The sequence below is a fragment of the Uranotaenia lowii genome, chromosome 2 (assembly GCF_029784155.1).
Source record: "Uranotaenia lowii strain MFRU-FL chromosome 2, ASM2978415v1, whole genome shotgun sequence".
Classification (NCBI taxonomy): domain Eukaryota; kingdom Metazoa; phylum Arthropoda; class Insecta; order Diptera; family Culicidae; genus Uranotaenia; species Uranotaenia lowii.
Window position 1 is genome coordinate 354,345,261 of NC_073692.1, and position 14,242 is coordinate 354,359,502.

Genomic DNA, 14,242 nt, shown 5'->3' on the forward strand with positions numbered 1-14,242 from the left:
TCAGAAAATATTTACACAATTCTGTTTTGAAAATGTCGCCAAGAGTAAGAATTGCATTAAGCAATTCGACTACAGTAGAAACTCATTCTCAATTCAAAGATATGTTCAATTGATATTTTGTGGAATACATCATGTTCCTTTTTTCCTCCATAGTTGAAATAACTGTAGATCAGGGTCGTTAAAAATTTCGATAGCTCTAGTCCTTTTTTTATTTTGTGTTCAGCAAATGCAGTGAAGAAACAATGGTTACAAGATGCAGTTGATATTGAATCTGTTAAGAGTTATCAAGAGTTTTTGAACGATCTAAAAAGTTTCCTAAACATATGTATCAAGCTCAACTAAGAAAAATGCATCTTATCAATTGCTTTTAACTATACCTGTATGTAAGCTATTTAGCTAGATGGACTCAATTATTCCAAAACTGCTTAGTTACATGTGTATTTGATGTTTAATAATAATTATATAATTATTCATAATACATAGTCGAAGACTTTGTCTATCTCGGCTCACAGGTGACCGCAGACAATGACACCAGCCGTGAGATCCGGCGGCGAATAATCAGCGGAAGTCGTGTCTACTATGGACTCCACAAGCAACTGCGGTCGAGAAGACTTAGCCCTCGCACGAAGTGTAACCTGTATATGACGCTCATTAGACCGGTTGTTCTCTACGGGCACGAGACTTGGATATTGCTCGAGGAGGACCTACGTACACTCGGAGTATTCGAGCGACGAGTGTTAAGAACCATCTTTGGCGGCGTACAGGAGAACGGAGTGTGGAGGCGAAGGATGAACCACGAGCTCGCGCGACTCTACGGCGAACCCAGTATCCAGAAGGTGGTAAAGGCTGGCCGGATACGCTGGGCGGGACATGTTGCGAGAATGCCGGACGACTGTCCTGCAAAACAGGTGTTCGCTACGAATCCGGTAGGAACAAGACGAGCGGGGGCGCAACGAGCGAGGTGGTGGACCAAGTGGAGCGTGATCTGGCGAACGTGGGGTGCCCGAGAAATTGGAGAACGGTTGCCATGGACCGAGTGAGTTATAGGAATTATGTTCGTCAAGTTATGTCGTGAGACGGTATACTATGTAAATAAATAATAATTCATAATACATTAACTTTTCTTCTATCGAATTTAACGAATGGAAAAATAATTCTAATTGAAGTGCAGTTTTTTAATTCATTAGTTTTATCAAAGAAATCAAAATAGAATAAAGTTCTAATTTATCGAAAGTTTGATTTACAACTTGTGTATTGCATTGTAGGACACGATAGGAGTTTAATTGAGAAACATTTAGCAGCTCAGGAGTATTCTTGACCAAATCACTTACCAAGATGATGTCCATACCACATTTCCAAATCATTTCCAAAAATCAGCGTGAGATTTGTGGAGGGATGGCGTACAGCCGGTCTCCGCAAAACAAATCATTACTTTCCCCTATCGACTACACGGACTTGGCCGGCGTCGTTATCGGTTCATTTTAAAGAAGGAGATCCTAAAAGTTGTACAGTTAGATTGTATTGCTTGCTCCCGGCAATCTTTCGTTTTGGTTTTTAGTTGTGTTCGTTTTTGCGCAAAGAAAAACGCAACAGAGAGATAATTTTTTAAATATTTTGGGAAATTTTAAAATTAATTTTTATTTTTTTTTCGTATCCGATAATGTCATGAACCTAATTTCGATAATTTTTTTTCATTCAAATCACATAGAGTAGGATGGCGCCAAAAGCAATAAAGTCACACTGATGCTCATCCATCTCTATGTAGGAAGTTTAGGCACCCATTTTCATAGGGTAGGTAATAATAATTTGCATAATTTGCAAAATCAAGGAAAACACTCTATTTCACTTTTTTTTTTAAAGGCTCTATAATTCAACAACAGACAAACAAACTCTATTTCAACAAAATAATCAGGATCGATTTCTGGAAGCTTCAAATAGATTTTTTGAATTCAAATTCCCGGATATTGTTGAAATTTAGATAAAAAAAATCAGAAAAGGTCATATTACTCAAGGAAATAATATTCAACGATATGAAAACTAAACAGATAAATATGAAATATTACATATTTATGGAAACACCACGAGAACGTCTTATTTGTATCTTATTAGTTTAAGACAACCCTTAATTGATTTAAAAGATTTGCTTTAAAATGTTAGGTATGTATTCAGTTAGCTCGAGAATAGAACTTTGTGATTCCATGGAAAATTCATCATTGAAGAGAAACAATTGGAAAATTAGGAAACGTTAGAAAAACGCCACTTCTGCTTTTCATGCTTAGGGGATTAAAAACTAAACGGAATTTAGGGTATAAAATAGGTTAACTTTGTAGAACTAAAACTAAAAATTTGATCCAAAATTCAGTATCAGAAATCAGAAACAGGTTTTGATTCAATATTATCTTCAAAGAAATAGAAGTTTGGAAAATAAAAACTATAGTCTCAAGAAAAATATTAACCAAGATGCAAAACAAAAAAGAGTGTTTTTGAAACCAATTATCTGTCCAAAGAAAGAAAAAGGAAATTTTGATAATATTTAGTAGAGAATGGTCCTGAGAGAATGATCCCCTTTTTTTATTTTCATTATATCTTTTTAGGAAAAATTCAGCCATTCGCCGTCTTTTACATTTTCTGGCAGCGTGTTATTTCAAGTTTATATGCTCGGAAAGTTAGAACGATACATGACCAATAGAAGAATTAGAAGTATTTTCGTGAGACGAAAAAATTGTGACATTTTTTAAGTTAAAGAAGACTTGATTCTTTACTAAAGAAGACTCGATCCTTTGTTCGAGGAGCCTTAACGTTTGGCAAAAATCAAGCAAAAGCCATAGATAAAGGATCCGTTGACTATTTTTGGCCATATTAGTTCTGATTTCACAGTTTGTAAGTTTCAGGCAAAGAGAATTCCAAAAGTATTTCATCTACCCTATAGTCATTGCTTACTTAAAGGCGCAATAATCTAATTTTTGGGTATAAACAGTGTTTTGAGTCCTTTCTATGAGGTAATTACTGGATAAGTATCAGTTATTGGACAAATATTAATAATTGTGTACTTAGCAAGAATCACGATCCATTATTATTATTATTATGATTTATTAGAGACCTTTTAACCACCCGGGTCATTCGGGTCTGTCACGATCCATTGAGAAAGAAAAAATATCTTTTGGGACTTTAGGGATCAATTGAATCCATAACACACATTTAAAAAAAAAACTTTTTCTAAAAATAATTTGAGAGATGACTATTACTTTGAAAATATGGCACTTTGAAGTCCATATAATATTCTAACGATAGACACATTTGTAGAAACCTTAATAATATTATTTTTTTCATGTCCGAGACATTTTAAAGTGGTAAAAACTTCAAGTCATATTTCGTTAAATTTTTCAAACAAAGTTCAATGACTCAAGAATACAAATTTTTAAAAGTTGTTGAGATAACCGCATTATTGTTCTGTTCTATGTAGAACATTTGGTCTTTTTAAGACATTCCGGTTTCGAGATATAGCTTAGGAATCAACTATCCCCAGGGATCATGTATACTCATTTTCCCCTACTACTAAACATTGGTTCTTACTCAAATATAACAAATCATGCAAAATAATTAGGATTAGCGAAGCAAACTTTTAAGTTTTATTTCTGATTTTTTATTCAACATCATAATGAAAGTCAAATTATTGAATCAACAATAAAAAAAATAAATAACTTTGTCCTCATGCCAGATTTTGAATATTGATGAAAAAAAGCAAGAAAATTCAAAATAAAATTTTACAATTTTTTATTTAATTTCTTATTCTATTATCATCAAACCAATCTAAATCCTTTTTAATTGCGAAAAATTTTATTTGGAAGATTAAAAAAGCTTCGTTTTATTTCACTAAATTAAAACTAAAAGAGAAAATTATAAAAGAAATCAAGAAAAAAAACAATTTTCCCAAATTAATTTACAGATTCTGATTACGTGTGTTTCAATCTTTTTTTTTTATATAAATTTCTTTATTTGAAACGGCTCATATCTTTGAGTTTTAAGGAGCCAAACTGTTTCAATCTTCAAAAGGAAGAAATAAAAACGCTTTAATCTCTACGTAAATTTAGAGTTTGCCTTTATGTAAAACAAAGATTTAAGTTGCTGGAAATCAGAATTCGATGAAAATTTTTAATATTTTAATTTTCTTTTTTCAAAACCTAAGCATTCCCATTTTTATAAATATTCTAAAGTGTAAATTGAAAATATGATCATATAATTCAAAGTAGATAATCAAATGCATTTCAGGGAACAGAACCCGAGAAACAGAATGTAACATGTAAATTTAAAAAATCGCGAAAGCTCATGCCATGAGAAGTGTTTTAAAAAAAACTGCAAGTAGTGATGTGCCATGTCTGCAAGTTTGGTATACTATGATAGGACTTTTGAAATAATTATAAAGAAAGAAGAGAAAGACAATTGATTGAAACTGCTTAATAAGACAACATATTTCAACAAAACATTCTTTGGCGATCTTTGTTCGGAGTTAATCGACATAACAATTTCTACGATCCTCTGTATTCGAAAAAATTGTTAAGCTCAACCCAGAAGATATTTATTGCCAAAGGGAAGAATAAATAAAATAAAAGGTATTTTGTTGAAAATTTAAATCGATTCTTCGAAAATTTAAACAGATGAAAGAGCGATAGTCAAACTGTAGAAAATGAGAATTATATCACCTTTTGAATAAGAAATTATTCATCAAATTTTCGATCTAAAATTAATCGATTCATCTCTTTTTTGCAATTCAGATTGTACCCAAGATTGTTGCATGCAAGCTTTTATCCAATTTGTTCCGATTTATTGAAAGTTTGTGATATTTTTTATCCCCCTTCTTGATGTTCACCTCCAAGTGACAAAAGAAAGATTTCAATTTTGTTCCGGCCAAATTGAAGGTGACTACAAGGATAATGAATAACCAAAAAAAAAAATATTTGCAAAGCGAAAAACAAAGCACTGTTCTACGTTCGATATGATGGAAGCTGAAATGAACGTATTGCTCGATTAATAAGCCAATGTAATTATTCACCCCACTTGGAGGGTAAACTAAAGTGGCTGTTTAAAAATTAATAGTAACAAATCAGAACTAATTTTTGTTTCTTTGATTGAGTTTTGTTAAGGTCCACTCAATTTTTCAGAAATATTACAAAAATAGTCCGTTAACTGTCCTGATCTACCCATTTTACGGAACCAATCCAGTTCCATGAACAAAATAAAGATTTATCGTCTATTTAAATGAACATTATTTTTGTGAAAATTCAACAAAGTTTGCCAGGTCAGCTAGTTCAAGATATTTCTTTTTTAACATCTGAGGTATAAAGTCATAAAATAGTAAAAATTTTATTAGCTGTTTTGTGATTTTGAATGAAAGAGGAAAACATAAATTGTTGGTGCTATGATCCGAAAACTCAAATATTTGAAATAATACCTGAATATGCTTTTTTCAAAAGAATTGGGATAAAAATCAGTGGCTTTCGGAAAATTATGAGAAAAAAGATAAATTTTGATGTGTAAAAGATTGATGAAAGACAATTGATGCAAGTTGGTTCTACTGCATTTTTTTGTTGTAAAATTCCAAGTTGTACAGCTAAGTTTAACGCAATAACTGCGTTATTCTTGAAATATGTAAATAAACTTGGAAATTCCCAATTCGAATAAATAACAACTGATTAGTCATCAAAAGAAGTTCAAATTTATTATTGATAGAATCAACAATATCACTTTCTGAGTGAAAAATTATTGCTAAATTCAAGAATTTCCTACCTTAGAGTTCAGAATCGCAATAGAAATCAAAATCACAAAATCGAAACCACGAGACAAGATCCACCACGTTCCGTAACGGCCGAGCAAATGGCCACAGGCCGATGTCCGCGGGACGTTTTTATATGGGCCCATCCACTCGAGATAACGGGCGCAGCAGACTTATCAACACCCGAACAGCCCGAAGTATGATGGCTAATTTCGTGCAAACAAAAGATACCCCTTATCTGCTACAAATCATCAAGCCCACTCAACACTCAACTTACCCCGGGGCTGAGCTGGCTGACATATCCAAAACTTCGAATGAGGTTTTGTAGATAGGAACATCGTGTAGTCAGTGTTTGAACGAAATGGCCGTTCCTTCGAATCTTTTTTGTAACATCGTAGATTGACAGACAGATGGGTCGGATCGATTGCGTTTGTTCTACACATGTCACTATCACACTTATCGTTGTATCGTCGTTGATAGAGCAGGGCTTTTCGGCACCTCTATTCTAGACTCTAGCTAGGTAACTGAACCGGATTCCATGATCCAAATACCTACAAACACCAGTGCCCTTACTTTATATTGCACAAAAGCTTTCTCGAAGCAGGTGATAATTCAAGCACAAAAAAAGAGCGAGAATGCAATTACTAAGCAGCATTGCCACATCGTCGTAATATCTTGATTGTGCCGGGTTAATATACACACGGGGTGATAAGGCAGCAGATAACAACATTTCACGTATTTCGTGGTAAAAGTTGAGGTAGATATTATTAGTAACACAAACCAGACCTCTAACAAATATTTGCATGTGTGCTTAGTTGCCATCGCAATTTATCGGGGCCGCGATACGATGAGTGACCGAAATTTTAAAATTAGATATCCAACGTCTTATTTCTGGAAAATTTCTCCTCAAGATAAATGACGTGTGGCCATCGGCTGTGTCCTGGTGCCAATTTGAGGGTTTTTTTTAATCTCGTTTGCTGGAATGTGGGTTACTGACAGTGTGCAAATCTCATTGGAATGAGCGATAAAAGTTTCAATTTTTTTCATCCTACCCACAGGTGAGTATCCGCTTCTTTCATTGTCCTGTCAGAGAAATATGCGGTGGTCTGATTGGCAAAAAACATTTTTTGATGATTTGCAAGGCTTCCAATGTGTCAATCATACAGAATTCTTCCCCGTTATCTGGCGGAAAGGATGATTAAATTTAAGGGGTTTAGTGATCCATGAAATTGTTTATTAATTAAATATTTGACTGTGTTGTCATACAAACTGAATATTAACTTATATTAGGTTACTACTAGTAAAAGCTTCTAATAAGCTGACATTATTACATACGGCGCGCATGGAGTGCGCACTCCCTTCCTATTATTTACAAAGTGCTGCTGAAAAATTTGATAATTTTAGGTGATTTTAATAGTGTCATATCTTCCTGTGATGCTACTGGTTCAAATATAACTATAACCCAGCCTTAAAATGCCTAGTTGACCACCTTGCTCTTTGTGATGCGTGGAATGGAACAGGAATCAAATCACCTACAGTTTTATCCGTCCTAATTCTGCATCCCACCTTGATAGAATATATGTGTCTCGATCTCTTGTGTCAAATCTTCGTTCGTCGGAATATCACTCTACTTGTTTTTCTGATCACAAAGCATTTCGTTTGAGCTGTGTGCTTCCTGATCTGGGCTCTGCGAAGTAGTTCCACCTCCCCGTGGTGCAGAGTGGAAACGTGTCTACACATTTGTCACCTGTAGGCGTACGACCGAGAGAACTACACGTCACAATTGGTACTGCTAACCCGCTGACGAGCTGCATGCCGAGTGTGGCACAAACGTGGTGCGACTGGGTACCTTGGTACCAGTGCTCAGTTGCAAGAGGAAGGGGTCGTAACGTGTATTGGGTAGTCGCGACCCCGATATGCGGGACGACCAAATGTTCGAGCGGGTTTTGATCGATCTGCCTTTTGGGGAGGTTCCTGGCCCCGATTTGCGGATACGATCGACTCACGATGGATAGAGGGGCCTTGTGCCGTAACATGTGGCGCCCAGTGGATGGGCCTCAGGATGAGTCTCAAAGAGTCGAGACGGAGAAATAGTTGGATGTGTGGATATCTCCAGACCCGAGGAGAAGCGAGTTGTTTTCGTCTCGAATTGGGTCAAGAGACGGATTGAAAGAGGGCCCTTAAGACACGAGGAGAGGCGGGTAGAGACGTCTCAAATTGTGTCAAGAGGATGAGCGTGAGAGGGTCTCGAGTAACGAGGAGAGGCGGGTCAATACGTCTCGAATTGTGGCAAGAGACCGAAAGTGGGACTCCGTGAGTCGTGAATCGTGACAGCAGAGTGGATGACGATTGCTGGTGTAGTACGAAAAAAATGAGTATGGTCGTAGTATGGAAGAATTTGAATTGAAATATATTCGTTGGCTGCGGGAACGTAGAAATTACGACTCTTGGATGAGTTGGTGGCTAGAATGTGCCAAACCACGTATTCGATTTTTTTTAAATATTTCTGAAAGTTATCTGAAACAAAATGATAAGCTTATAGGAGGTGAAAATATCTCTGTGTTTCAGCTTTGCGACAGGCGTAAGAAAAAGACTATTATCAAAAGCATTCGACATGAAAATCAGGTCCTTACAAGCCAGAATGAAATAAGTAATCATATACCGTAATCTGGAGGAACTTTGATCAGCGGGGTAAATTTGATCAACATGAAATTTTTGCAGATAATCATCATTAACTAAGTAAAAAGTTAAAATATCTGACAACTGTTTACTACGTTTTAAAGTCTATAATTTGAGCTACAAATAAGCAAAATTTGGTTTTTATTAGAACATTTATGATATTACTTGAAATGTAATTTTAAAATCTTAAAATATCTGGTTTTTTGAAGGCTCACAAACAAACATCTCTCCTGATCAAATTTAAGCATTTAGGAGCAAATGCAGGGTTGCTAGAGATTTTTGGTTTTAAAATTTCAAAGTTTTTCTCGTTTTTTTCCCGGTTATTAATGATGATTTACCCGATATTTATTATACTTGTTTTTTATCATAAAATCATGGTGAACAAAAAATTCAATGTGAGGGCTTCAAATTTCTAACAATTGTATCCCAAGCGGTAAGAAATCATTACAAACTTCGACCTCTTTCAACTCGTAGTCTTTTCGTTTCAAATTGACAGGTTTTAATAAATTTTTAAGCGAATCTAACGAAATTGGCATCAATTCATTTTTTTTGCTCCACAATTTCAACAAGTTTGCAAAAACAAGTCCGGTTGAGCCACTGTGAAATTTTCTAGAATTTGTATAGAGTTGTAGAAAATAAATCTATAGAGGGGATTTGTCTTACAGAACTTAAAATCATCAGATTTCAGGGAAATATTTAGTTTTTTTTCTGAATGCAGTTATATTTTATGCACAAATCCAAAAACATGTTTTCGTAATTTTTTTTTTCAATACTTTTTAATAATTTTATTAGTGCCCTAGTCATTTGAACTATAGATTCGTCAAAATATAGAAAATCGTGTATAAGACAGGGCTGAACTTCAATCGTTTGAATGTAAGATATTATTTTGATCAGACTAGAGACCATATATTTCTTCAGAAGCTTGTTTTCGACACAATTTTTACAAAAGACATATATTCCAGCGTAAGAAACTTTAAGCAAAAATTTAACGTAGGAAGACACAAACAAAACACTTGCGGTACAAGGCTTTGACTCCTCAGGCTAATTCCAACGATTAACACAACAACAATAACATTGAAAAACCAATATCCTGTTCTGGTGTAGGGGTGTTTAAAAACGTCTCACACTGCCAAATTATTTGCTTTTTGTATAAAAAAGTTTTATTAAACATGTTTATCGAACACTGAATCATTTGACGTCGAAAACTAAAACTGTTATCATAGGTACCACATTAAGGATCGCAAAGAAATCTACGCCGAGAAACACCGAAATTCGACACACCATATATCTATCAGAAGCCACTGGACCGAATTGTAAAAACTTATTCTCATTGAGCTACTAAACGTTTTGTGTTTAGTTTTGTCGATAAAAGTTTCATTAACAAATTTATAACATTTGAGTTATGCTTGTAAGTCTAGCACACTTGCAGAGAGCGAAAAAAATGAGAGCCCCGCAATTAGTTAAGGGGGGGGGGGTAGGGTCTAACACTTTCAAAAAATCGATTTTTTTTATTTTTTTATTTTCTTATTGTAAAACATTTCAAGAATGTTGTGTCAAATTTTCAAGTCAATCGAAGCAAAACTGTAGAAATTATAGGCCTTTTTTATTTTTTTATTTTGTTCGTTATTCGTTGCTTATGTTTTTTTAGTAGTCACAGGCTCGCAAGGCCCGCAGCTAACCCCACTATCTCGCAGGAGGACCGTCGTGATGTTGCTGTTTTGGGTCCCGAACACCACCAGGACGTTGTTGCACTCCGCACGCAGCCCCTAACATGGAGAACAGACGCGTACGAAGCCCCCTAACTCATTCTGCATGCGACCAAAGCATCCACCGGGGTTGGGTACCCGATTTCCGCTAAGGTTGCTCGCACCCCAGCTAGTACCACGGGGAGGTAGAGAATCGGAGTTGCAGACAAGAGGTGATATGACCACTACCCGAGGGTTGGGTGTATGGGGTCTCGAGGCCTTTATCTCCTCCTATCTAATACTGCAAGAAAGCAAGAGCAGAAACTTCAAACGCGTTTTTCTCGAAAGCACATTTTTGTCCGTGGACATCGTCATTTGAAAACTACTTATCCGATTCTTTTCAAATTTGGAACATATTTTCTACACATAAAATACCAGACCCCAACGTTTTCTTTTTTTTTTACTTTGGCGAGATTTAACAGATAAAAAATGGCGGATTTTTTCGTGAAAAATCGTAGTTTTTACTTCAAACAGCCACAAAAATTTCATAAAATTTTTTTATGTTAAATAAAAACGTTGGGGTCCAGAAAAACATCTATTAAAAATATTTTTCTCTGATTTTTTGACCTCAGATGATTCTGTGCTGAGATACAGTGTCCATCGCAAATCCTGTTTTCTAAAAGGCATCCTCGAAAGTGCTCCGTCACCGGCTCATTTTTCAATATTTTTCTACGAAAAAATTACTAAATGTTCTTTTAACAATGCTTTGTATAATGCAAAAAATTTGAATACATTTGTTTGAACGATAACTCTAGAAAAAAATCGTGAAAATGGTGTTTTTTTTTATACCCGTTAGACCCTAGGCCCCCCCCCCCTCTTAAAAAAGCTATTCAAACGTCGCGTCGTTTGTTTACTAGGGTAAATGTACCCGACCTTGGCACCTAAGGCATGGTTTACTCTTTTTTTCGACATTCCTACCTTCCTGTTGAGTGCACCATATAACATCCTTTGAAGAATTTACCTGCTAACTTGCTTAGAGTTCAACAAAAATATGTTTTCTCTATGGAACTTTCATAAATGTGAATAAAATGCATGCAAAGTACTCACTGCGGTGCTCCAATTACTTGGCCGCCGTACCAATTGTTTGCCGTTTCGATGATCCGATTCTTGGCCACCAGCAAAGTGCAATAGATCTTTACCAACAATACTCAATTGACAGTTAACAGAATCGTTGGCTATTCTGAATATAAGGCCACTGACAGAATGACGTCAGCTGAGCGTAAAGTTTTATGCGACGATGGAACACCGGGCGCCACTCATACAACAAAAAGGCTTTTGAAAACATTGATGAAATTTGGTTGAAAGGGAAGCACAAAATAAGCTTTCATTTCAAAAAGTCGGAAGTCCAGAAATTCCGCAATGCGATTGCGACACATAGGGTTATTTTCACTACCAAACAACTGTCTTCATATTGTGGAGTTTGGCTTCATAAAGTAAGAAATTGAAAAATTCCTATAATGGTATTTTAAAATTTTGCCCTTTTGAATTTGTTAGCTGAGATTATGAGCTTCTAGCAAGAGCCATCTCGAATGCCCAGGGCGTTGCGCAGTGGTTTGACACGCCAAATAGATGTTAGAATGTAAACCTTGCTAAAACATTTTTTTTAATTCGACTCACATCAAATATTGTAAGGAATAATTGGAAAGCAAACGATATTTTCCTGAACTTCCAACTTCTGTTTCCATGAAAAAAATTAGAACAAAAATCCAAAAAAATTAATCTGAGTAAGTATATGGTTCCCAAGCAATAGAAACCGATTCCAAAGCTCAATTAATTATGTATTTTATATACTAAAGTCATAAATTGCCATCGATCTAACAATTTTTAGATAAGAAAAACATCTTAAGTCTTGTGAGAAGCCTAATTTAATTTAGTTTTTTTAATATTTCGAACCACTGTGTTCTGTAGGAGACCACGTGGCTTTTGCTCGGCAGACTGAAATGCAAATGCTGTTCGCACGCATACCAATGTACCTTCGATTCATGGTTCCCAAATAGCGATTTTTGCATTTTCAATGCTCGGATCTGACTTTTAGTTAGTCGAATCACTTATGTTCTCCAACTTATTTCGAAGCTTAAGTTGATAGAAACGGTCTTATCATACAACCCAATTAATATGAAAACATTTGTGCTTAGTTTTAAATTAAGTTTTAGGGAAAACATCAGCCCAAAAATACCTCTTTAATGAACATGTATTTTTTCCAGCTTCCAACACTGGTGGTGTACTTCGATTGAAGTTGCATGCCAAGAAAAGGAACAAAATAAGTTTTAAATTTTTACTCAAAACCTAAATAAATATTCACTCTTTAGTCTTTCTAGTATTTTTTGATTTTATGCCGAGTTTAACTGTAAGCATGAGTATTTATTGCAAATTTTTCAAATGGATGTCCGCGTTTGAAATCGCATGTGAATTTAGCAGTTGCACTAGAAAGGTGAGTTCATCTGATTTTCATACGGTGATTTCCAACATAATTTCCTCGGATGCAGATCGAAAAAAATTAACTTCTTTTTTAAAGTACAAACAATCAAAAAAATTCGGTATGCACAGATTTGAAACAAATTATTCTCTTCGCAATGAAAATATATTCAAAATTTTTTAAGCTCAATTTGGACCTGAAAAACATGAAAAGACATGTTGGCATGCCAAGAAAAGGACCATGCCAAAATAGGGCTCACTTACCCTAATGAACGAAAATAAGCGTTTATGAGATAAATCTATATCGCGACTGTCAAAAACTACTCTTAAATTTAGAAATATTTTTACCATTCTGGGTAAAAATTTCAAACATGACAATTTCCTGGTGAGGTGCCGAAATTCACGGTTTTTTCCCGGTTTCCCGGTGACGCGATGAAATTCCAAGTTTTTTCCCGGTATTCCCGGTTTTTCTGGTTTGCTAGCAACCCTGCAAATGAGTTGCTTTATGTAAAAGTTTAACTTTTTTCTTTTGTAAGGCTATAGTTTAGGTGCTATTTTAATGGCCATCCTGTGTTTATTTTTGGATGTTTAAAAAAACGAATATTTTCTTTAAAAAAGCCTGCATAGAAAAAAAGATAAAAACCCTATCAAATGGTTAAGTTTGAAAAAAAAAAAAATTGGGAACAGTCGGAGGAATATTCATGGAGGGAATTTCATGAAGGTACAATTTCATTTGTTTTTGAGGCCAAAAAATATTTAGAAATCTTGATAATTTTTGCCCCTAAATGTATGCAGCAACAGTGTCCATCTTTTGAGTTTATTTGTTTTTGAAAGAAAACGTTAAAAAATCAATTGAGTCCAAACAAAAAAATATTGTTATTGTCTCCAATGTCCAAATGCTGTAGAAGATATGAAGCATAAATTTACTAGGTGTAGCAGAACATCCGGAGTCTGGAGCCATCTTCAACATAAATTGTAAACATTTAGAATAAATCTCTCCATGTTCATGATCCCTCAGTTAAAGAATGTCTCAAAACGGAAAAAGAAGAAGCTCTAAAATTATTTATTTTATACATAAATTTTGTGTTAGAGACCAATAATGTGTTAGATACCACTGCTTTAAATTTTTTCATAGAATGTTACTTTTAATATCTTTAAAAATTGTGCTTAATAAACATATCTACAAAAAAAAAGGGTCATTGACGAAAAATACAGAAGTGGGCGTTAATCGACGCTTAGAAACCCCTTATTTGAAGCTTAATAATTGTTTTAGTATAACTCTTATCGAAATGCGTTCTTCAGATGAAATAGTGTCAAAATAAAAGCTTTAAAACACTCAAATCAAAAGATAAATCGGTTGATAAAGACCGAAATTATTGGTGAAAAACTGTTTTTTGTTCCTCATCCCGTAAAAAATCCGTAATTTCATACAAACTTCAGGTTTGTTTACGTTTTTCATTTTACCTTTTATTATGAGAAAGTTATGAAGCAAAGGAAAAAGTGGCACAAGATACCTCTCTCTCCCATATATAAAATAGTTATTTAGTGCTCAGTTAAACAATTTTTCAACTTTCCAAATATTCTGCAAAAACTATAAGAGATCGTCAATACAGAATCATGCTAAATACCTACA

At 34.8% G+C, this 14,242-nt stretch overlaps 1 protein-coding gene across 8 annotated transcripts in view; it reads right to left on the reverse strand.

The window, feature by feature from the left end:
- Window positions 1-14,242, reverse strand: part of LOC129744274 (uncharacterized) — a 107,303-nt gene that overhangs the window by 23,948 nt on the left and 69,113 nt on the right. Inside the window, exon 1 of one of the 8 annotated variants that reach the window (XM_055736719.1) lies at window positions 5,785-5,805. The exons of the other annotated variants lie outside the window; for them this stretch is intronic. The gene's annotated coding sequence lies outside the window, so the exon portion shown is untranslated. Of the gene's footprint in view, window positions 1-5,784; window positions 5,806-14,242 lie in introns of those variants that run through there. 8 annotated transcript variants of the gene reach the window in all.